Below are 25,653 nucleotides of genomic sequence, written 5' to 3'. Positions count from 1 at the left end.
TAGGGAGGTGGTGGAATCTCCATCCTTAGAGGTTTTTAAGGCCCGACTTGACAAAGCCCTGGCTGGGATGATTTAGTTGGGGTTGGTCCTGTTTTGAGCAGGAGGTTGGACTAGATGACCTCCTGAAGTCTCTTCCAACTTTAATCGTCTAAGATTCGAAGACTCTTAACTTTCCCTGTTTGCTCTACTTTCCCAGCATGGGAAGCTGTCACTCCTAAAATCAAGCCTTTCTTTACTGACCCAGTTCCAAAATGATCACCAGGTTTTCCAAGTTGTTGCTTAAATAATCCCAGATTATAGACTTCACTCAGTAGTGGTAAATCCATGCTCCCACAAAATGCTTGCCCTGGAGAAGCATTGCTTTGTGAAGAAGCTGCTCAGTGGCTGGGCAGACACCAACCTCTGCAAACTCAGAGGACATTGCTGAATATAAATCACTGGAAACCATACTCTGCATCAGCACTGAATTCTGTTCTTGCTGACTCAGATGTGGAACTGGAGAAATTGACCTGATAATTTGTTTAACTTTTGTGGCCATGCATATGAAAATCTGCTCTTAACTCTTTCATCTTGTGCTCTCCTTGGCTCTACAAGAATGTATTTGGTACACCCTTTCATGCAAAAGTCTCATGGTGCTTGGCAAACATTAACTCTGTGAAAGAGCCTGTGATGATTGTTGCTTCACAAAGGGGAGAACTGAGGCTCAAAACTGCCTAAATTGAGTCATTTGTGGAGTTGGATGGAACCCAGGAGTCTTGACTCCCAGTCCTTTGGTCTGACCACTTAGGAAGCATTCCCAGTATTCCAAAATGAAGCACTAGTGACTAATAAATTTAAACAGTCAAACCTGAGAATAAAACCTGGCTATTTGAGGGGCAAGGAAAGCCAGAACAGATCTTGACTGTCTTGAAATGTTGTAGCTGTGTTGGACCCTGGATATTAGAGACACAAGGTGGGTGAGGTAATATCTTTTAATGAACCATCTTCTGTAGTTGATCCAATACAAGATATTACCTCACCCACCTTGTCTCTATCTTGACTGATAGATGAGATTCCCTGGGGTTCTGTCCTGAAGCCAGAGGGATGATATCCCTTATAGAATATCCTAGCTAGTGTAACTGAGGAGATACCCTTGTGAAGGATTGCTGTATGTGCTCTCTCACAGTTTCTGCCACCTTTTTGCCATTCTCTCTTCCATCCTTTTCTGCCTCTCTTATTGTGCCTCATTTTTTTGCTCTCATTTTGTGGCTCCCACTCCCTCCTTGCTCAGTAGAAAGCTGCTTGGGATTTGGGCATCCCACAGTCGTTCTGTGGTGCAAAGTCATGTGTTCTTGCAGCTTAGCTGACCATCATGGGAGCTGAGAAGAAAAACTTGAGGCTGCAGGTTGCTGCCCACATCTTTAACCCTGTGCAAAGGAACTGCTCCTGGGGTTGACTGCGTTATAGGCGGCTTTGGGTGAGGTAAGAGCACAATGCTGGAGATTCTTAAAAAAACAGCCCCTGCTTTATAAACAGGCAGAGAAGTATTTTTGCTTTGGAAAGGTGCAGATTCAATATCGTGCAAATTTCTCCACTCACTGTTCTCTGCCCTATATGCCTTTGTCCCTCACTAACCTTGGATGGGGAGACGTTGGGCTAGTTCTAATTTGGAGTTTAGCTATGCTTTCTGCCTCAGTAGTTTGAGGGTGAGTTAACAGGTTTTTTTAAAATCTCAAAATCAGTTTGGTTCTAAATTTATTTTGAACGTACGGATTAAAGATGCTTTATATGCACAAAGTACTTTTCAGTAATATATCTTACCTGGTGCTTTACATCAAAAGATCTCAAAACACTTTACAAGAGTCAGTGTCCTTATCCCCATTTTACAGAGTAGGAAACTGAGGCACAGAGCCTAGCAATTTGCCTATGGTCACCCAACAGACCAATGGCAGAGCAAGGGATAGAACCCAGATCTTCTGAATCCCAGTCCCGTGCCCAATCCACTAGGCCATACTGCCTCCCTATAAATGTAAAACTTGTTAATGGAACTTTAATATTGCAGAGTTAAGGAATTCCAGATTTATGGCTAAATATACATCCACTGAGCTTATGCTTTAAGATACTGACTCGAAATACACGACCTCGACAGATTGGAGAATTGGCCTGAAATCAACAAGATTAAATTCAATACAGACAAGTGCAAAGTACTACGCTTAGGAAGGAAAAATCAAACACACACAACTACAAAATGGGGAATAATAGATGACATGCCAGTACTGCTGAGAAGGATCCGCGGATTATGGTGGATCACAAATTGAATGAGTCAACAATATTATGCAGATCCAAAAATATAATTTTGCATTGTATTAACAGGAGAGTTGTATGTAAGACATGGGAGAGAATAGTCCTGCTCTGCTTGGCACTGATGAGGCCTCAGTTGGAGTGTTGTGTCCAGTTCTGGGCTCCACACTTTAGAAAAGACATGGACAAATTGAAGGCAGTCCACAGAAAAGCAACAAAAATGATAAAATGTTTAGAAAAACTGACCTATGAGGAAAGGTTTAAAAACAAACAGGGCATGTTCAGTCTGGAGAAAAGATGATGGAGAGGGGACCTGATAAGTCTTCAAATATATTAATATAAAGGGGACAGTGGTCAATTGTTCTCCACATCCACTGAAGGCAGGACAAGAAGTAATGGGCTTAATTTGCAGCAGGTGAGATTCAGAAAAAAAACTTTCTAACTCTCAGGGTAGTTAAGCTCTGGAATAGGCTTCCAAGTGAAGTGGAATCCCCATCATCGAAGGTTTTTAAAAACAGGTTGGACAAGCACCTGTCACGGATGGTCTAGGTTTACTTGGTCCTGCCTCAACTCTGGGCCCTGGACTTGATGACCTCTCGGGGTCTCTTCCAGCCCTATGTTGCTATTATTCTATCATTCTCAAACTACCACAGAATCATAGGTTTCAGAGTAACAGCCGTGTTAGTCTGTATTCGCAAAAAGAAAAGGAGTACTTGTGGCGCCTTAGAGACTAACCAATTTATTTGAGCATAAGCTTTCGTGAGCTACAGCTCACTTCGTCGGATGCATACTGTGGAAAGTGCAGAAGATCTTTTTATACACACAAAGCATGAAAAAATACCTCCCCCCACCCCACTCTCCTGCTGGTAATAGCTTATCTAAAGTGATCACTCTCCTTACAATGTGTATGATAATCAAGGTGGGCCATTTCCCGCACAAATCCAGGGTTTAACAAGAACGTCTGGGGGGGGGTAGGAAAAAACAAGAGGAAATAGGTTACCTTGCATAATGACTTAGCCACTCCCAGTCTCTATTCAAGCCTAAGTTAATTGTATCCAATTTGCAAATGAATTCCAATTCAACAGTCTCTTGCTGGAGTCTGGATTTGAAGTTTTTTTGTTGTAATATCGCAACTTTCATGTCTGTCATCGCGTGACCAGAGAGATTGAAGTGTTCTCCGACTGGTTTATGAATGTTATAATTCTTGACATCTGATTTGTGTCCATTTATTCTTTTACGTAGAGACTGTCCAGTTTGACCAATGTACATGGTAGAGGGGCATTGCTGGCACATGGCATATATCACATTGGTAGATGTGCAGGTGAACGAGCCTCTGATAGTGTGGCTGATGTTATTAGGCCCTGTGATGGTGTCCCCTGAATAGTTATGTGGGCACAGTTTGCAACGGGCTTTGTTGCAAGGATAGGTTCCTGGGTTAGTGGTTCTGTTGTGTGGTATGTGGTTGCTGGTGAGTATTTGCTTCAGGTTGCGGGGCTGTCTGTAGGCAAGGACTGGCCTGTCTCCCAAGATTTGTGAGAGTGTTGGGTCATCCTTCAGGATAGGTTGTAGATCCTTAATAATGCATTGGAGGGGTTTTAGTTGGGGGCTGAAGGTGACGGCTAGTGGCGTTCTGTTATTTTCTTTGTTAGGCCTGTCCTATAGTAGGTGACTTCTGGGAACTCTTCTGGCTCTATCAATCTGTTTCTTCACTTCTGCAGGTGGGTATTGTAGTTGTAAGAATGCTTGACAGAGATCTTGTAGGTGTTTGTCTCTGTCTGAGGGGTTGGAGCAAATGCGGTTGTATCGCAGAGCTTGGCTGTAGACGATGGATCGTGTGGTTTGGTCTGGATGAAAGCTGGAGGCATGGAGGTAGGTATAGCGGTCAGTAGGTTTCCGATAATAGGGTGGTGTTTATGTGACCATCGTTTATTAGCACTGTAGTGTCCAGGAAGTGGATCTCTTGTGTGGACTGGACCAGGCTGAGGTTGATGGTGGTATGGAAATTGTTGAAATCATGGTGGAATTCCTCAAGGGCTTCTTTTCCATGGGTCCAGATGATGATGATGTCATCAATATAGCGCAAGTAGAGTAGGGGCGTTAGGGGACGAGATGAGGAAGCGTTGTTCTAAGTCAGCCATAAAAATGTTGGCATACTGTGGGGCCATGCAGGTACCCATAGCAGTGCCGCTGATTTGAAGGTATACATTGTCCCCAAATGTAAAATAGTTATGGGTAAGGACAAAGTCACAAAGTTCAGCCACCAGGTTAGCCGTGACATTATCGGGGATAGTGTTCTTGACGGCTTGTAGTCCATCTTTGTGTGGAATGTTGGTGTAGAGGGCTTCTGCATCCATAGTGGCCAGAATGGTGTTATCAGGAAGATCACTGATGGATTGTAGTTTCCTCAGGAAGTCAGTGGTGTCTCAAAGATAGCTGGGAGTGCTGGTAGCGTAGGGCCTGAGGAGGGAGTCTACATAGCCAGACAATCCTGCTCTCAGGGTACCAATGCCTGAGATGATGGGGCGCCCAGGATTTTCAGGTTTATGGATCTTGGGTAGTAGATAGAATATCCCAGGGGTGTGTCTGTGCGGATTTGATCTTATGCTTTTTCAGGGAGTTACTTGAGCAAATGCTGTAGTTTCTTTTGGTAACTCTCAGTGGGATCAGAGGGTAGGGGCTTGTAGAAAGTGGTGTTGGAGAGCTGCCGAGCAGCCTCTTGTTCGTATTCCGACCTATTCATGATGACGACAGCACCTCCTTTGTCAGCCTTTTTGATTATGATGTCAGAGTTGTTTCTGAGGCTGTGGATGGCATTATGTTCCGCACGGCTGAGGTTATGGGGCAAGTGATGCTGCTTTTGATGCAGTCTCTACGTAAAAGAATAAATGGACACAAATCAGATGTCAAGAATTATAACATTTATAAACCAGTTGGAGAACACTTCAATCTCTCTGATCACGCGATTACAAACATGAAAGTTGCGATATTACAACAAAAAAACTTCAAATCCAGACTCCAACGAGAGACTGTTGAATTGGAATTCATTTGCAAATTGGATACAATTAACTTAGGCTTGAATAGAGACTGGGAGTGGCTAAGTCATTATGCAAGGTAACCTATTTTCCCCTTGTTTTTTCCTACCCCCCCCCCCAGACGTTCTTGTTAAACCCTGGATTTGTGCTGGAAATGGCCCACCTTGATTATCATACACATTGTAAGGAGAGTGATCACTTTAGATAAGCTATTACCAGCAGGAGAGTGGGGTGGGGGGAGGTATTTTTTCATGCTTTGTGTGTATAAAAAGATCTTCTACACTTTCCACAGTATGCATCCGATGAAGTGAGCTGTAGCTCACGAAAGGTTATGCTCAGATAAATTGGTTAGTCTCTAAGGTGCCACAAGTACTCCTTTTCTTTTTTCATAGAATATTAGGGTTGGAAGAGACCTCAGGAAGTCCTCTAGTCCAACCCCCTGCTCAAAGCAGGACCAACTCCAACTAAATCATCCCAGCCAGGGCTTTGTCAAGCCAGCCTTTAAAAACCTCTAAGGATGGAGATTCCACTACCTCCCAAGGTAACCCATTCCAGTGCTTCACCACCCTCCTAGTGACATAGTTTTTCCTAATATCCGACCCAAACCTCCCCCACTGCAACTTGAGACCATTGCTCCTTGTTCTGTCATCTGCCACCACTGAGAACGGCCTAGCTCCAGCCTCTTTAGAACCCCACTTCAGGTAGTTGAAGGCTGCTATCAAATCCCCCTTCGCTCTTCTCTTCACCAGACTAAATATGCCCAGTTCCCTCAGCCTCTCCTCTTAAATCATGTGCCCCAGCTCCCTAATAATTTCTGTTGCCCTCTGCTGGATTCTCTCCAATTTGTCAACTTCCTTTCTGTAGTGGGGGGCCCAAAACTGGATGCAGTACTCCAGATGTGGCCTCACCAGTGCCGAATAGAAGGGAATAATCACTTCCCTCAATCTGCTGACAGTGCTCCTACTAATGCAGTCCAATATGCTGTTAGCCTTCTTTGCAATAAGGGCACGCTGCTGACTCCTATCCAGCTTCTTGTCCACTGTAATCCTAGGTCCTTTGGTGCAGAACTGCTGCTTAATCAGACCCCAGCCTGTAGCAGTGCACGGAATTCTTCCATCCTAAGTGCAGTACTCTGCACTTGTCCTTGTTGAACCTCATCAGATTTCTTTTGGCCCAATCCTCTAATTTGTCTAGGTCACTCTGGACCCTATCCCTACCCTCCAGCATATCTACCTTTCCACCCAGTTTAGTGTCATCCGCGAACTTGCTGAGGGTGCAATCCATCCCATCATCCAGACCATTAATGAAGATGTGAACAGAAGGGGCCTCAGGACCAACCTCTGGGGCGCTTCACTTGATACCGGCTGCCGACTAGACATCGAGCTGTTGATCACTACCCTGTTGAGCCCGACAATCTAGCCAGCTTTCTATCCACCTTATAGTCCAGTCATCCAATCCATATTTTTTTAATTTTCTGGCAAGAATACTGTGGGAGACCTTATTAGAAGCTTTGCTAAATTCGAGATATATCACATCCACTTTTCCTCATATCCACAGAGCCAGCTATCTCATCATAGAAGGCAATCAGGTTGGTCATGCGTGTCTTGCCCTTGGTGAATCCATGTTGACTGTTCCTGATCACCTTCCTCTCCTTCAAATGCTTCAAAATGGATTCTTTGAGGACCCGCTCCATAATTTTTCCACCCAACTACGTTGTACAGGCAACCCTTGACTTTACGACATTTGAGTTATGGTGAATGGCACTTATGACGTTTATAAATTGACAACCTGTTTTGACTTTACGACGTTGGTTTCAAATTTACAATGTCGATTTTGACTTAATAATGCTCGATCCAACATTGTTCTTATGGGAAAACTGAGTTACGATGTTGTGACTTAAGACGTGATTTTTAGGAACCAATTGCGTCATAAATCCGACGACTACCTGTAGTAGCATAATTTTTTTTTCTACATCTGGAAAGATTGTGAGCTCGTTGGTTTAGGGTCCATCTTTATTCTGTATCTGTACAGCACCTAGCACAGAGCGTTCCTTCCGGACCCATGGCTGGGGCTCCTGGCACTACCAAAGTACAAAAAAAAGTAGTCAGGAAGCATCTCAAACATTTTTTCATTCTTTATCTTTTATGTTCTCACTGAGGTTATTTTAATAATTTAGTCAGCACCCAGGTGTTACATGTCTGGCAAAATGTAATCTTCAAGGACACATGCCTCTGAATAAGATGTATTTATGAGGAACACCTTGAGAGATATCATAACAATGGGACAGTCCTGGGACTGGGAAATCTCTTTAAATACCTTTTTGTGTGGGAAGATCGCAGTCCTAAGTTACCCAGAAAATATTACTGGGCAGACACCAAAGAGAGTGACAGCCATGTGCTTGATTCCCCAGAGGAATGACACTTACCTTGAGCACAATGGCTCTGTGTGGATAGCTGTTGGCCACAGGACAAACTGGGGAGAGAGGATGCTGTGTGAAATAAGTTTATGCTGTTTCACTGTAACTACACAGATTGTACCTACCTATGTTAGTTTTGTAGAGTGTAAGACTAGGTGTGCTGTGCATTGTTTATTTGGCTTTACTATAATTTTTCTATTCTCAGTAAGTCTCTTACTACAACTGATGTGAAGACTATTTGAGAGTTTCACACAGACCATCAAGAAGAAGTGAGAGAATGTTGTCTCTTTGCACACGCCGAAGTTAAGGAAGGGATGTCTGGAATCCTCTGTCAACAAAGGAGTCCTTGATGTGAGGCTTGCTGCCCTCGTGGCTGCATTCCTCACGATTCACAAGAAACTCCTAATCAAGAACAGCATAAGGGGCTTCAGGAAATGCTGATCTGCGGTCTGTTCCCTGCACAGTCACAAACTTCCTCCTGTGCGACTTCATGCCAGGCATTTAAAATCTTTTAATGCGTCTGAGTTCATTATCATGTCTGTAATATGGGGATAATATTTACCCATCTTCTCATAGTGGTTTTGGTGTGCCACATCACTAGATAGTTTGTCCAGTCTGTGCATTGAGGCAGGCTCCTGCAGAAAGATGTGCATGTGATCCTATAATTAAAAACTACTATAATGCACAGGGGCAGAGTTAAGGTTTTATGGGCAGCCATAATTCTTGACATTTTCCTGAGGCTCACCTGCTTCACTTTACAACTTGAATGATCTTATTATAGATTTGTATACGGAGTGCAATTATTAAATGGGTTCACTGCTTATCTGAGGACATAGCTGCAGATCTTAACTGTGTTTCACTGTGTGCATATATAAGTATCTAAACTAGATGCCTGTCATAATGTGCACAAGCTCATCATGCAGAGTTTGCACATGATTAGCCACTTTCTCCATGCCTTTCGAAGCTCGGTAAAGTCACGGTCAGGCTTGTTCATCTAGGTGGTTAGAGTAGAAGTATAAATAACAGTGTACCTCTCCTTCCATTTAGATTGCATTGACACATGATTCTATAACCCATTCCATTTTTGCCTGTGATTTACTATCTTGTAACAACTCTTTTATTCATCGTTTTGCCTTCTTGTACTACAAGCACGGTATATATCTATTTCTAGATACTACCTGCATTATTCCTAAACAAAACTACACCTATTGATGAAATGCTTCTAGTATATATTTTATTCTGTTTCCTCAGTGCCTCTGCCATTCTGTTTTTAATTTTATACTTCATACACCAAATCTATCCTTAAGAAATCTTGTGTTTTGACCTTTTACTCCTCATGTATCTTCAGTATTGAAACTATTAATGGCGGTTTGAGCATTGTAAGTCTCTGAGCACTGAAGAATAGAAGTGGGACACAGCACTTGTGTGTTCATTTGAGTTTGAGTAGCTGGTTACTTTAGATAAGTCACTTTTTTATTTAAAATAGTCAAATTTCTCCAAGAAAAACTCCTTTTTCGGTTTGTTATGCAATTGATTGTTGCCTTTGGGAAAAATTCCACTAATAGTGTTGAAAAAATCTAATATCTAAATAATATTGAATACCTGCTTGCCAGCTAGGATTGTTTGACAGCTGCTGAAGAGGATTTGAATGCTAGACCAAAAATGCAAATGTTTCCACAAAGTTAATAGTCACATTCTGTCTGATACGCTGCTGTTGATATTAAAGTGACTCTGCTACTGAGTGTCTTTAGTTACTATTGAATGATTTGATTAAAATTTCCTCTTAGTGAAGTTGTTGTAGGCTACAGTGGAAGGTGCCAAGCAAAGGCTGAGTGGCCAAAACTTCCGAACTTCTCATCCAGTGAAAGATGCAACCAAACTTAAAACTCAAGTGTTGTAGCATGTAGTAGTGGTTTTTCTTGCATGCACACTGACAGGTTGGATCATAGAAACCCCCTTGGGGCTGCCAACTGATGTGTCAAGACTACTTCTACCCCTGCTTTCTTGCCCTGGCAGCCTGGGACTCCAGCACCCTGTCTTGCTGAGCCAGACACACCAGTCTGCTCCAACACAGACCCAGGGTCTGAACCATGTGCCTCAAAGCTGCAGACTTAACTGAAAGCAGCTTAAGAAATGTTCTTGTCTTTAACACTCAGATGATCAACTCCCAATGGGATCCAAACCCCAAATAAATCAGTTTTACCCTGTATAAAGCTTATACAGGGTAAAGTCATAAATTGTTCACCCTTTATAACAGTGATAGAGAGATGTGCACAACTATTTGCGCCCCCCCCCCCTGGTTAATTATTAAGTAAAAAGTGATTTTATTAAATAAAGAAAGTAGGATTTAAGTGGTTCCAGGTAGTAACAGACAGAACAAAGTGAATTATCAAGCAAAATAAAATAAAACACGCAAGTCTAAGTCTAGTACAGTAATAAAACTGAATACAGATAAAATCTCACCCTCAGAGATGTTTCAATAAGTTTCTTTCACAGACTGGATGCCTTCCTAATCCTTTCCCCTGGTACAGCCCTTGTTCCAGCTCAGGTGGTAGCTAGGGGATTTCTCATGATGGCTGCCCTCCTTGTTCTGTTCCACCCACTTATATATCTTTTGCATAAGGTGGGAATCTTTTGTCCCTCTAGGTTCCCCCCCCCTCCTTCTCAATGGAAAAGCACCAGGTTAAAGATGGATTCCAGATCAGATGACATGATCACATGTCACTGTAAGACTTCATTACCCACTTGCCAGCCCACAGGTATGCAGGAAGACTTACAAGTAAAACAGAGCCATGCACAGGTAATTGTCCTGGTTAATGGGAGCCATTAAGATTCCAAACCGCCATTAATGGCCCACACTTTGCATAACTACAATAGGACCTCATAGTTTTATTTCATATTTCTAGTTTCAGATACAAGAGGGTGGTCATCCTATTATACAAATAGGATGACCACATTCAGTAGATTATAAGATTTGTAATGATACCTAACAAGAGACCTTTTGGATGAAGCATATTCCAGTTACATTATATTCACACTCATTAGCATATTATATCATTTTATAAAAGAGTGCAATGTCACACAGAGCCTCACAAGTTGAGCTCTCTTGAAATAGAAATGCTCATTTTGCAATGGCAATATGGATTCTTTAAGGTGGAGCATGAGATAAGATATGTGTGTACAGGGAAGCTCCAACGAGGGAAAATTTCGTTTTAAATATCAGTGGGGAAATAACTCATTGAGATCAGCTTGGGAATGAGTTTCCGTAAGGAAAATTGCCTAAAAGGAGGTGGGATCAGAACAACTTGATCAGTCTGAGAAGCACCTTTTGGAAAAGGTCTAGGGACCAGCCCTCCAAAAAGGGGGAATGGACTAGCTGGCCTAACTATATGTACATTATTGCCAGCCTAATCGCCATAGAATCATAAATATTAAAGATGAAAAAGGCTGGCTAGGGGTTGTCCCATCCTTCTCCTTGCCAATGGAGAAATTACCGCCAGTGCATTGTCAAGTGCTTTCTCTAGTTGAGCCTTGATTATCACCAGAGATTCCATTGCTTCCCTTGGGAGATCACTCACTGGTGAAGTATTGGCTAAATTCATTAATTTAAGAGGTCTTTGGGGCATGGAGCTTGTCTACTCTATTTGTACGGTGGTGAGCCCACTGCCAGCACTCAGGAAAATTTGGTAGTCTTTCAGCTGAACTTCTTTAATTTCATCTGTTGCCCCTAAATAATTTCTCCACATCCTTGGTGCTGACAACTCTCAAATATTTAGACTGCTGTGATCATATCAACCCATTCAATGTCACTTAGACAAGCCGTGTGTCTGTTTCTGTCACTACTTAATCTCATCAGATTCCTGGATCCTATTTTGCTCTTCTGGAAACTTGTTCCCAGCTTGTCTGCCCCTTTCTGCGCACTTTCATAGACAGCTCGGCAGTCTGGAAGCAAAAATATGTCACCCAAAACATTCAGATATGGAAGAAATGAAGGGAATAGATGCCTGGAATAGACTATAGCCTCAACCAAAGCCATGTAGAGCATTACTTCCTTCCCTGCACCAGAGCACAAATGCTTCTGGGTATGCAGCACTTTGTTCCCATAACGTTGCGAGGCCCTATCTAATCTGTTGTCTCTTTCTCATATGATTATCTAGATGTCTTTCCCTACATGTAATAGCTGCATTTGTCTGTTTGTGAGAACCTTAACTGAGGGTTTCCCTGGGGGGAAGCTGCTGCTGTGCAAGGTGCTTCCTAGCATCCAGCGGACTGTGCCTGTGTGCGGTAAGCCAGGGGCACCTCCCAACCACTGTACACTGTACTGTACTGCTTCTAAAGTCCAGGGACCTGTTCACGTGGCTTTTGGACTTCATGGCATCAGCGCTAGCTACTCCACAAACCTCAGAAAATCTGACCAACTTTCAACCCTAATTGGTTTACATTGATTTGCAGACCCAGAGATCAACTGTTTGTGGGCGTTGCTCCTTCTCTTCTCAGCGCTGAACCAGTTCAACCCTGCTTACCTGAAAGATCCAACAAGATCACAGCCCAGCAGTCTTCTAAGGAGGACTTCAGGCTGTCACTCTATATCATTTAGTGACCATAACACAACTGAATTACTGTCTAGCTGTTTAAAGCTTCAGTGATGAGACTTGCTCTAACTGTGTAGTCGAGCAGTGGGCAGTATGCATAATGCTGTTGAATAAATGCTGGAGAGCACAAAAACAGGCTGACCAAGGCCAGTCACCTCACTGAGTATGACTGGGTTCAAGCAGACTCACTGGTTTGAGTGCTCAGACTCTCTGCCTTGAGAAACTGGCAAAGGATTTGCCAGGGGAGCAGTAAGTGCTGTTTAACGACCCAGATTTTTGACTCTGCTCTCAAGAGGGGGGCGGCTTGCTGTTTGGCATACTTCTGAGGGATTAGGGGGAAAGGAACAAACAAGCCAAAGGATGAGCACCGTCTCATTTGTTGTCTCATGGGAGCAGAGAGTGAGAGTACGTGCCAGCTAATCAGCTGTTGTGGGAATGTTTTATTGTTAAAACCGCTGTTGCCCTAAAGCTGGGGTAGGGTGAGAGGAGAGGTTGCAGAGAGGGGAAAATACTGTAAAAGTCCAAAGCTGGTTGGTTTTTTCTTTAAACCTTTTTTTTATTTATTATTATTGAAGTGCAGGTATGAAAGAGAAATGGCTATCTAGCTCTGTGGGAAATTCCATAGGTGCTCTGAGAAGAGTGTATTTCTCTGGCTCTGTAGTATTGTCAGAGGAAAATCTTTGTGTGGGGTATTCTGTCGTTTGCAGCTAGCTCTTGGTGGATCAGTGAGTTGTCAGAGCCTGATGGTTCCTGTGGATTGCACAGGCTTTGCCTGCAGCTCCCGTTAATGAGATGGGTTCAGGGTGTTTGGAACACTTCTTGCCAGCTGACTCAGTCACTAATAGCAGGGGTTGCCTCTATGCATTTTTGTAGAACATTTTAAATGAGCAATCCCTCTGAGATATTAGCTGTACTACACTCCAGTCGGGGGGTGAGGGGGAACTAGCAACACAGAAGAAGGTTGAGTGAGGAAGGCACGAAGGAGATTGGGGAGGGGAGTTGGCTCATTTTGAAGCACTTGGAGGAGAGGAAGGTGATCAAGAACAGTCAAGATGGATTCAAGAGCAAGTCATGTCTGACCAACCTGATTGCCCTCTATGATGAGCTGGCTCTGTGGATATGGGGAAAGCAATTGGCGTGATATATCTTGACTTTAGCAAAGCTTTTGATATGGTCTCCCACAGTATTCTCGTCAGCAAAATAAAGTATGGTTTGGATGAATGGACTATAAGGTGGATAGATGGTCGGGCTCAATGGGGTAGTGATCAATGGCTCGATGTCTAGTTGGCAGCCGGTATCAAGCAGAGTGCCCCAGAGGTCGGTCCTGGGGCTGGTTTTGTTCAACATCTTTATTAATGATCTGGATGATGGTATGGATTGCACCCTCAGCAAGTTCGCAGATGACAGTAAGCTGAGGGGGAGAATAGACACTGGAAGGTAGGGATAGGATCCAGAGTGACCTAGACAAATTGGAGGATTGGGCCAAAAGAGATCTGATGAGGTTCAACAAGGACAAGTGCGGAGTCCTGCACTTAGGAAGGAAGAATCCCATGCACTGCTACAGGCTGGGGACCGACTGGCTAAGCAGCAGTTCTGCAGAAAAGGACCTGGGGATTACAGTGGACAAGAAGCTGGATATGAGTCAGCAGTGTGCCCTTGTTGCCAAGAAGGCAAACGACATGTTGGGCTGCATTAGTAGGAGCGTTGCCAGCAGATCGAGGGAAGTGATTATTCCCCTCTATTCGGCACTGGTGAGGCCACATCTGGAGTAGTGCGTCCAGTTTTGGGCCCCTCACTACAGAAAGAATGTGGACAAATTGGAGAGCATCCAGTGGAGGGCAAAAAAAATGTTCAAGGGGTTGGGGTACATGACTTATGAGGAGAGGCTGAGGGAACTGGTCTTGTTTAGTCTGTAGAAGAGTGAGGGGGGATTTGATAGCAGCCTTCAACTACCTGAAGGGGGGTTCCAAAGAGGATGGAGCTTGGCTGTTCTCAGTGGTGACAGATGACAGAACAAGGAGCAATGGTCTCAAGTTGCAGTGGGGGAGGTCTAGGTTGGATATTAGGAAACACTATTTCACTAGGAGGGTGGTGAAGCACTATTTATCTAGGGAGGTGGTGGAATCTCCATCCTTAGAAGTTTTTAAGGCCTGGCTTGACAGAGCCCTCGCTGGGATGATTTAGGTTCTGCTTTGAGCAGGGGGTTGGACTAGATGACCTCCTGAGGTCTCTTCCAACCCTAATCTTCTATGATTCTTGCTCCAGCTGGGTATCCTTTCAAGAGCTATTTCCCCCTGCCATTATCCCCTTTGATTTTCTGGCACAATTAGATTGCTTATAACTTAGGGTGTTTTCTAGTGGAAACCTTTCTTTGTTCGCAGAATACATTGTGGGGAGCTGCTCTCTGGCTGTGTTCTATCTTGGCTTTCTAGTTCAATCGTATTCTTCTGTCTCCTACCTACTAGGTCAGAAAGTACACATTTACCAGCCAGACAAAGGCATTGATCCATGATGCACCCTAAACGGCCTGCTTTCTTCCAGTTTATAATGTTTTGACTGCTGTCATCAAGGTCCCATATTAAAATTCAATTTTTCCATGCTGTGGGGCTTTAGAGGGGAGGCAGCGTGTCCTAGTGACAGGAGTACTGAACTGGAACTCTCAAGATCTGTTTGTGTTGCTGGCTCTATTGGCATTTCTGTGTGACCCTAAGCAAGTTTCCCCATCTGTGAAATGGGGCTACTTATAGTGATAACCTTTGCAACGTGGTTTGAAAGAAAAAAGCACTATATAAAAACTAAATATTATACTTCACAATGCTCTCTGGCCTCTATTTCAGATTGCAAATTCTAGTGTGGACAGGACACAAACCTCTTGCTCATCATGTGTACCCTTAGGTTGTGGTCCTGGAACCCAATAGTTGTCATTTCTAGAATCTACTACTGTTAATGTTGCTTAACTTCTTTGTACCTTGTTTCTATCCTAAAATGGGTCTAATACATTCACTAATATCGGCAGAGGATCTGAAAAATCAAATAGAAAGTATAACTGCAAAAATCACTTTTTATGCATATGATGGATTTAGAGACCAGTCAAGCCTGAAGAAAATGGCTTTAGCTCCTTTAAGCATCAAAAGTTTAAAGTCAGGAGGCAGTAAGTTTTTCGTTCCATTTCTTTCCAGACTCGGCTCCTGCCTATAAAGTTGGACCATGCTGTTTCAAACATTGAACTGATTTTCTGTAAACTTTGTGGGATGTTTTAAATCTCAAAACTCTAAAGCTTTGAAGGCTGTATGCACTGTAGCTGTATGAAAGTGTGTGGAAAAATTCCTGTTTATTATATATTTGTATTGATTGTAAAGCGCACAAGGGGGAGGAGTTAATTGTTATAGTTGAAAGCTCAACCTTTCTTGACCCCTGTGGGTTTCTCCCTTTTAATAGCGCATTATTAATGCTATTTTTGTGCATGACATTTCCTTATTAAACATTAAACACTCCAGTGGCATTTCTCTTTAAGCTGTAAATTTGTGTGATCTGGAACTGCTTGGCTTGGTGCCTCCTGAATGAGTTACCTTCCTTGACTAAAATTACTGTATCCCGGCCACCATTGATTAAGGCCTCCAGAGCACATGGGAAATGTACCTCTTTGCCTCTTCCAACCGGGGTGTTGGATCAAAGCTTATAAACTCATATTTTCACAGCCGATCACCATTTAGTGCTCTGTCACTATTCAGCTGATAAAAATGCATGCATTCCAGGCCCTGGGGACATGTACAGTCTCATTTTTAAAAATATGGATGAAAATTCACTGACCCAAAGAACTTAAATTGAGCATCCCACCAAAACTAATGCTTTCTCCTCAGACCTCTTGCGCTTATTTGAACCACCCATGCAGAGCTTGGAACAAATAGACTTGTACTATACTCAGCAGATTCAGGCTTCACTAGCCAAGTGGGAAGGGAGGCCCAGGGCTGGGCCCCCTTCACTCAGTGACCTGCTACGATTTGCTGTTAAAGCACCTGATCTCTACAGCCATAAAATCTTAGGATCTTAAGAGTCCCTACCATTATAATGAAGCTGTTTCCAGACTTTCCCAACTATTTTTGAGTTTGAGGACAATGAAAAATACTCTTCCTATTGGAAAAAAAAAATCTCAAAGGTTTCTTGAGCAGGGCTGCGGTCAAAATGGAAGAGAGTTGAAAGTTGCAACTAGGCATGGAAATAGTCCTCACTGAGAAGGTGTTGGGTAGTCTTGTCCTGGAAGAGATGGGTTTTGATCTGTGAGCCTTTGAATTACAGTAATTTTCATCTATAGGTTTTGGAGTTCCTTACCAAAGTGGGCCATTAGCCCCATTGTGTATCTAAGCACAGACCCATAATTGCTGAGAGGCCTAAAACATGGGTACAGCATGTCAGAAATCAGGGCTTATACCATCTGTTGCACTGTAACTTTCACCTGTATCTGCCTCAGTGATCCTATCTGTAAATGGGACTGACACATGGCAACCCAAGGACTCGCATAAGATTTGATTGCAAAGAACTAACATGGCCAGTCAGTGGAAAAGGTGGGAAAAGCTCAGGACTTCACAGTCTGAGCCTTAGGCCACAGAACGTTTTGGTGAGATTAGGATGATTATTTTCTTCCTTCTCCCCCTTTCCTGATACCTGGGTTTCCGGAAATACTGGGAAGATCCAGCCCGGTTAGGAGTCTTTGCGGAAATAGTGAATTAAATGCTACTAAACTGCTGACATGTAGGTGCTGCAATTAGTTCCTTAGGCGCATACTTAACAAACTTGCACTCTGCTAGATAGGCTGTCTGATTTTTTTTTTCCAAACATTCATAACTTGGTCAAATCCATTTCCTCAGAAAAATGCTTCTTATTCAGACTCCTATGCAAAATCTCTCTTCAGCTGTTGACTTCAGCTGTTGGCTTGTATGCACAACAGTGCTTTTATTTTTTTTATCTAAAAATGTTGTTCCTGCCCCTCTTCTCATTTAAGTGGCTCAAGGGATTTTTCTCAAACAAAATTTCACCTTGGGAGACGGACTGTGGAATATGTGAGGCCAAAAAGTGACACGCTCAACGTATGGAACGTAAATAGGGTTATAATGGAACGTTGCTTTGTATCTTTAAATGTAGCAGTTGCTGCCTGTGCCTAATATAATTATCTGAGTGACAGAAGCAAAGCAGAGGTGGAGCTGCAGATCTATGCAAATCTGTATGAAAGCACAAAAGTCTCATTGTGTCGAATTAATACTTTGTATACAGAAGGTGCTTGTTTTGGGTGGTGATGTAAAATCTCAGTATGATACGTTCACCTCTCTTTTGACCATCTCCAATACGTTTGTACAAACAATGTCCACGTAGAAACACAGATTCCCTGAAAGCAGCATGTCCACTGGTTGAAATTTGTAACTTCTCTAGAGGATCGGATATGTGTAACTTCTGTCATAAGAGACTATATGTGCAGAGGGAACCTGCCTCTGTAGAGTCTGAAGTGCAAGATCATCTTGGCTGTCAGGGTTCACTTTAAATCTGTGATCTGGGTATCAGGATAAGATGTCCTGTCTCTGTTGCTCAGGGAGAGTCTGATTCATTAGAGCAGGGGTGGGCAAATGTTTTGGCCCGAGGGCCACATCTAGGAATAGAAATTGTATGGTGGGCCATGAATACTCACAGAATTGGGGTTGGGGTGCAGGAGCGGGTGAGGGCTCTGGTTGGTGGTGCAGGCTCCGAGGTGGGGTCAGAAATGAGGAGTTCAGGGTGTGGGAGGGGGCTCCATGCTGGGGTGAGGGTGTGTGGGGGAGGGCGGGGGAGGAGTTTGGGGTGTAGGAGGGTGCTCTGGATTGGGACTGAGGGGTTTGGAGGGCAGGAGATGTATCAGGGCCTGGGCAGTGGGTTGGGGTGCAGGAAGGGATGCAGACTCCGGGGTGGGGATGGAGATGAGGGCTTTGGGGTGCAGGAGGGTCCTCCAGGCTGGGATCGAGGGGTTTGGAGGGTGGGAGGGGGATCAGAGCTGGGGCAAGGGGTGTGGGGAGAGGCTTAGGGGTTCAGGCTATGGGTGGTGCTTACTTCAAGTAGCTCCTGGAAGCAGCGGCATGGCCCCCACCTCCCATGGCCCCCTCTGGTGCTCCAATGGGAACTGCAGGGGCAGTGCCTGTGGATGGGGCAGTGTGCAGAGCCTCCTAGCCATGCCTTTGCATAGGAGCCAGAGAAGTGACATACTGCTGCTTGGAGCAGCCCCCAACCCTGAGCCCCAGCTGGAGCGGGGCAAGCCCCAGACCCCGCTCCCCAGCGGGAGCTTGAGGGCTAGCTTAAAATGGCTGGCGGGCCAGAGTTTGCCTACCCCTGCATTAGAGTCTCAGTCTAGAGCTTGGCTCACTTGATCTAGCAGCTGGTTCTTCCATCCACACTCCTGAGTTTCATGGGGTTTAATTAAAATGCAGGTCTTTAATTTTTAATTTTGTTTCCTTTCTGTTGGTCAAAGATCTCTGTGTGAGTGAAGTCTTGGTGCAATTATTGTGCTCCCCATAGAGAAAAGGACATTTAATTCAGTGAGCCAATTTCATTCTTAGAGGTATATTTTTCTGCTTTTTATACCCCAAGGCACACAAACAGAATTATCAAATTAATAAACAATTTGCTACCTTTTTGGTTACACTGGTTGTTACTTGTTTCAGACCTTAACTGCCAAAATGTTACCTTCCCAGCAGATAATTGCTATTCTAAAGGCAGACAGCATGTGTAGCGAGGCTGTCAGTACACACCATTCCATTTGGATGTAGAGTACTTCTTGTTCCAAAAGGTGGAAGGAAATAACCTGGGAGCAGCCACTATATGCTTGATTCTATTTAACTGGGAGGAATTAGTTGTGAATCTGAAGGTTTAAAGGCAACTCGGGAACGTGAATGATAGGCTTCATTATCCCAAGGAAAGGAAGGAGGGACCGCAGAAGAATAAGGACAATGAACTTCAAAAAAGCAGACTTCAACAAACTCAGAACTAGGAGGTGAGGTTCTATGGCAAGAAAATCTGAGGGGAAAAAGGAGTTCAGGAGAATTGGCAGTTTTTTCAAGAGACCGTATTAAAGGCACAACAGCAATATATCCCAATGCTAAGGAAAGATAGAATGATAAGAGGACAATATGGCTCAATTAGGAGCTTTTTAATTACCTGTAAGTTAAAAAGGAATCCTGCAAAAAGCAGGAACATAGATGAATTGCTAAGGATAGGTACAAAAGAACAGGAAGGAAAGCATGTAGAGACAAAATCAGAAAGGCTAAGGCACAAACTGAGTTACACCTGGCAAGAGACGTATAATAAAAGGTTCTATACATACATTAGGAACAAGAGAGAGACAAAGGATGGGGAAGGAGAAAGAATAGATGACACCCTAGGCTGAGGTGTTCAATGGCTAGTTTGCTTAAGGCCTTGTCTACCACTTTACAGTGCTGCAACTGTCTCGCTCAGGGGTGTGAAGAAACACACCCCTGAGCGCTGTAATTTTCAGCGCTGTAAAGGGGCAGTGTAGACAGTGCCCCAGCTCTGGGAGCTACTCCCCTTGTTGGCAGTGCTTTAACGTCGCTAGTGAAGACATACCCTAAGTCTTCTCTAAAATGTTAATTTTGTTTGGATGCTTGAAGCATTTAATATTAGCAAGGAGAGGGAAGGAACACAAGCCAGAATAGGGAAAACATGTGAAAGAATATTGTAAGCAAGTCCATGGCCTGGCGATATTGACCCTAAGCTTAAGGTACTTAACTGTATAAAGCAATCTCAGAACTGTTAGCAATTATCTTTAAGAACTTATGGAGGACAGGTGAGGTCCCAGAGAACTGGAAAAGGGCAAACATAGAATCTATCTTTTCTTTTAAAAGGAGAACACAGAGAACCTGGCGAATTATAGACCAATCAGCTTAACTTCAATTCATGGGAAGATACAGACCAAATGATCAAAAAAGCAATTTGTGAGTGACTAGAGTGTAATAGAGTGATAATACTAGCATGGATTTGACAAGAACAAATTATCTTAATTTCCTTCTTTGGCAGCATGACACCCCTAGTGTATTGGGGGTTGGGAGCAGTAGATGAGACTTATCTTGATTTTAGTAAAGTATTTGAGACCGTCCCACATGACATTCTCATAAGCAAACTAGGGGAAAGTGGTCTAGAGCAGTGCTACTCAAAGTGGTGGTCCACGGACTGGTGCCGGTCTGCGCGCACATTGGGAAAAAAAATGGCCGCCCATTCTCAGATAGCTTGAGAAGCACTGGTCTAGATGAAATTACAATAAGGTGGGTCCACAGCTTGTTGAAAAACCATACTCAGAGTAGTTATCACTGGTTTGCTGTCAAACTTGGAGGATGTATCTAATGGGGTCACGCAGGGGTCTCTCTCTTGATTCTGGTACTAGTCAATATTTTAATTAATGACTTGGATAAAGGAATGGAACATGTGCTTATAAAATTTGCAGATGACACCAAGCTGAAAGGGGTTGCAAGCGCTTTGGAGGAAAGGATTAGAATTCAAATTGAAGAATTTTTCTGAAGTGAACAAGATGAAATTCAGTAAAGACAAGTGCAAAGTACTTCACTTAGGAAGGAAAACTCAAATGCACAGCTTCAAAATGGGAAATAACTGGTGAGGCAGTAGCACTGCGGAAAAGTATGTGGGGGTTATAGTGGATCATAAACTGAATATTATGCAGTTGTAAAAAGGCTAGTATCATTCTGAGGTGGATTAACAGGAGTGTTGTATTTAAGAAACAGAAGGTAACTGTCCAGCTCTGTTTGATGCAGGTAAGGCCTCAGATGGAGTATTTGTTCCAGTTTGGGGCACCACACTTTAGGAAAGATGTGGATAAATTGGGGAGAGTCTAGAGGAGAGCAAAAAAATAAGGTTTAGAAAACCTGATCTACGAAGACAGGTTAATAAAAACCTGGGCACGTTAGATAATATTTAGTCTGGATAATACTTAGCCCTGTCTCAGTGCAGAGAGCTGGACTAGAAGACCTATCAAGGTCCCTTCCAGTCCTATATTTCTTTGATTCTTTGTTTAGTCTTGAGAAAAGAAGACTGAGGGGGGACCTGATAACAGTTTGCAAAGATGTTAAGGGCTGTTACAAAGAGCAGATGGATCAATGGTTCTCACTCTCCACTGACAGTAGGACAAGCAGTAGTGTTAATCAGGGATTATAATCAGTAATGCAGCCAGGGAGATTTAAATTAGATATTACCTCTAAGGCCTGGTCTACAGTATGCTGTTATTTCGGAATTAGCAGAGTTAATTCAAAATAAAACTGATTCCGTCCACATGACCAAACCTTTTTTTTCTGATTTAAAAGGCTCTTTAATCTGATTTCTGTACTCCACCTCGGCAAGTGGAGTAGCGCTAAAATCGAGATTGCAGTTCCGGGTTACAGGTATTGTGGACGCAATTCGACGTTATTGGCCTCTGGGAGCTATCCCAGAATGCTCCCTTGTGACCGCTCTGAACAACACTCTCAACTCCGATGCACTAGCCAGGTAGGCAGTAAAAGCCCCAGGAACGTTTGAATTTCTTTTCCTGTTTGGTCATCATCTGCACAGGTGACCATAAGCACAGTCCACCACCACAGGCGACCATGCAGAGTCCACCATCACAAGAGACCACGTAGTCCCGGATTTGCAGACGAGCTCCAGCGTGGTCCGAATGGGAAGTACTGGATCTCATCGCATGTTGGGGAGACTAATCTGTTATGGCAGAACAACGTTCCAAAAAAACCCCCGCAAATACGTACGCTAAAGTCTTCAGGGCCATGACGCAAAGAGGCTACTACCGGGACGCAGAGCAGTGTCGTACAAAAAGAAGGCGGCGGAAAAAACAAACTCGGGACTACATGTTCGCTGAGCTCATGTAGTCCTCCCGCACTTATAGGGCCCAGCTGAAAGTGTGGAGGTAAACAATTGTGGAGTCCCATAAAGCATTAAATGAACAGGGAGAGGAGGGACGCGCGTGATGAGAGCAGGCAGGATGCTATGGTCAAGCTCGTGGGGGAGCAAACTGACATGCTCCGCTGTATGATGGATCTAATGCGGGAAAGGCAGCGAGACCACAGACTGCCACTGCAGCCCCTGAATAACCACTCTCCCTCCTCCCCAAGTTCCATAGCCTCTTCACCCAGACTCCCAAGAACACATGGTGGGAGGCTACGGGGACCCACACATTCAACCCCAGAAGATTGCACAAGCAGCAGAAAGCTGGCATATCCTAAATTTTGATTTGGTTTCTGGGCTTGTCCTTCTCTCCTCCTCCACCCCCCTAACCCAATACCCCCTCCCCCGGTGTACCTTCTGATTTCTCTCAATGTGTTGGGAACAAATAATAAAGAATGTTTTCTTTAAACAATTGTGACTTTATTTACTTTCATATATATAGGGGGCGGGTAACTTCAAGAGAAACAAACACAACTGTCACACCGTACCCTGGCCAGTCATGAAACTGACTTTCAAAGCTTCTCTGATGTGCAGTGCGCCCTGCTGCGCTCTTCTAATCGCCCTGTTGTCTGGCTGTTCGAAATTGGCGCCAGGCAAGTTGCATCCACCTCCCACCCTGCCATAAACGTCTCCCCCTTACTCTCTCAGATATTGTGGAGCACACAACAAGCAGCAATTACAATTGGAATATTGGTTGTGCTGAGATCTAACTGAGTCAGTAAATTGCGTCAGTGCGCTTTCAAACGTCCCAGTGCACTTTCTACCACCATTCTGCACTTGCTCAGCCTACAGTTGAACTGCTCCTTACTACTGTCCAGGGTGCCTGTGTACGGCTTCGTGAGCCATGTCATTAAGGGGTAGGCTGGGTCCCCGAGGATAACTATAGGCATTTCAACATCCCCAACAGTAATTTTCTGGTCTGGGAAGTAAGTCCCTTCCTGCAGCTGTTCAAACAGACCAGAGTTTCTGAAGGTGCGAGCGTCATGCACCTTTCCCAGCCATCCCACGTTGATGTTGGTGAAACGTCCCTTGTGATCCACCAGTGCTTGCAGCATCATGGAAAAGTACTCCTTGCTGTTTATGTACTGGCCACCCCGGTGTTCCGGGGCCAAGATAGGGAAATGCGTTCCGTCTATCGCCTTGCCGCAGTTAGGGAACCCCAGTGCATTAAAGCCATCCACAATCGTCTGCACATTTCCCAAAGTCACTACCCTTGATAGCAGCTGGTCAATGATTGCGTTGGCTTCTTGCAGCACAGCAGCCCCCACAGCAGATTTGCCCACTCCAAACTGATTCCCGACTGACCGTTAGCTGTTGGGCGTTGTAAGCTTCCATAGGGCTATGGCCACTTGCTTCTCAACTGTGAGGGCTCCTCTCATTTTGGTGTCTTTTGCGCTTCAGGGCAGGGGACGGCAAGTCACAAAGTTCCATGAAAGTGGCCCATCGCATACGAAAGTTTCGCAGCCACTTGGAATCATCCCATACCCGCAACGCTATGCGGTCCCACCAGTCTGTGCTTGTTTCCCAGGTCCAGAATCGGTGTTCCACGGCATGAACTTGGCCCAGTGCCACCATGATCTCCCAAACGCCATATGCCGTGCTTCTAGGAAGGTCTGTGTCCATGTCCTCATCAGTATAGTAATCACACTGTCGTTGCTTCCTCACCCGGTTTTGCAGGTACTGCACGTACCTCTGGATAATGCATGAGGTATTTACAATGGTCAAAATTGCAGCGGAGATCTGAGCGGGCTCCATGCTTGCCGCGCTATGGCGCCTGCACAGGTAATCCTGGAAAAAGGGCATGAAATGTAGGAGAACAGAGTGGCAGTGGAAGAGGTGCTGTTCGGTTCATGATAGCTGAAAAAAGGCGGGAAATGGTTGTCTTCTGTAGCTTTCATGGAGGCGGGAGCACAGGACAGACATGGAGAATCTCGGTAGCATGGCAAGAGCGGGAGAGCAGAGTTGGCGGTGGAAGCTGTGCTGCTCAGTTCACGATGGCTGAGCAGAGTTGGCAACGTAAGCGGTCGATGAGGAAGAGAGAGAGTAGATACTTATAGAGATTACATAGAAAGACAAGAGGAAATATGAGGTGGATTCATAGTTCCAGGAGAGAAGCAGAGTACCGTACTGCACCGTCTGCTGAAAGCAGTATGGCATCTGCATGCCAAAAAGGTGCGAAACGATTGTCTGCCCTAGCTTTCATAGAGGGAGGAGCGACTGACGACACACACCCAGAAACCCTCGAGAATGTTTTTGCCCCATCATCCACTGGGAGCTTAATCCAGAATTCCAATGGGCGGCGGGGACTGCAGGAACTGTGGGATAACTACCCACAGTGCACCACTCCGAGATTCGATGCTAGCCTTGGTACTGTGGACGCAATCCGCTGAATTCATGCGCTTTAGTGGGGTCACACAAGACCAAATGTATAAAATCGCTTCCAAAAATTCGAATAGAATAATTCTGAAATAATTTTGTACTGTAGACATACCCAAAGGATGGTTAAGTACTTCAGTAGGTTACCATGGGAGGTTGTGGAATCCCCATCACTGGAGGCTTATAAGAACAGGTTGGACAAACGCCTGTTAGGGATAGTCTAGATATACTTGATCCTGCCTCAGCACTGGGGGATGGACTAGGACAGTGGTTCCCCAACCAGGGGTCCGGGGCACCCTGGGCAGCCGTGAGCAGGTTTCAGGGGGTTTATCAAAATAAATCAGAGAGGAGGGCTGGCTTTCGACTAGCTGGCCCCGGGGCAGAAAGTTGAAGCCTGAGCCCTCCTCCATCCCCCCCCCCCCCCTTGAGCTGAAGCCCAAGCTGAGGCCCCGCTACCCAGGCTTGAAGCTGAAGCCTGAGTAATTTAGCTTTGCAAGGTTGTCTGTGGTGTCGGACCCTGGGCCATTGCCCTGCTTGCTACCCCCTAATGCTGGCCCTGGCTTTTAAACTATTGGATATGCAGAAAAACAGTTGTGGCAAAGGTGGGCCGAGGAGTGTTTATAGCATGTTGTGGGGGGCCTCAGAAAAAGTTTGAGAACCCCTGGACTAGGAGAACTCTTGAGGTCTCTTCAAGCCTTACAAGTCTGATTCTATACCTTCAGAGGCTGAAGGAAATGGGTGAAGACCAGGCTTCTGTTTAAAGCTAGTGTCAGATTCTCACATCTTTACTTTAGAAAGACAGCCTTTTATATTCATTGGACCTGTGTTTATTCTGTAGTAGTTTGTAGCTCTAATTGATGGAGAATCTAGGCAAGAGCCTCCAACTCTTTTATGGAAACCTGGCTTATGATTAAGGGAAGGCCCAAGGTTCCATTTCAGATTCAGAAACTGAGTGGTACCCATCTGTCCTCCCAATGGATAT

At 44.4% G+C, this 25,653-nt stretch overlaps 1 protein-coding gene across 9 annotated transcripts in view; it reads left to right on the top strand.

The window, feature by feature from the left end:
- Positions 1–25,653, top strand: part of PACS2 (phosphofurin acidic cluster sorting protein 2) — a 174,671-nt gene that overhangs the window by 23,432 nt on the left and 125,586 nt on the right. The window lies entirely within an intron of this gene.

This window comes from Caretta caretta, chromosome 8, assembly GCF_965140235.1.
Source record: "Caretta caretta isolate rCarCar2 chromosome 8, rCarCar1.hap1, whole genome shotgun sequence".
NCBI lineage: Eukaryota > Metazoa > Chordata > Testudines > Cheloniidae > Caretta > Caretta caretta.
The sequence above is the reverse complement of the archived record's forward strand: the minus strand, read 5'-3'. Positions and strand labels throughout refer to the sequence as shown.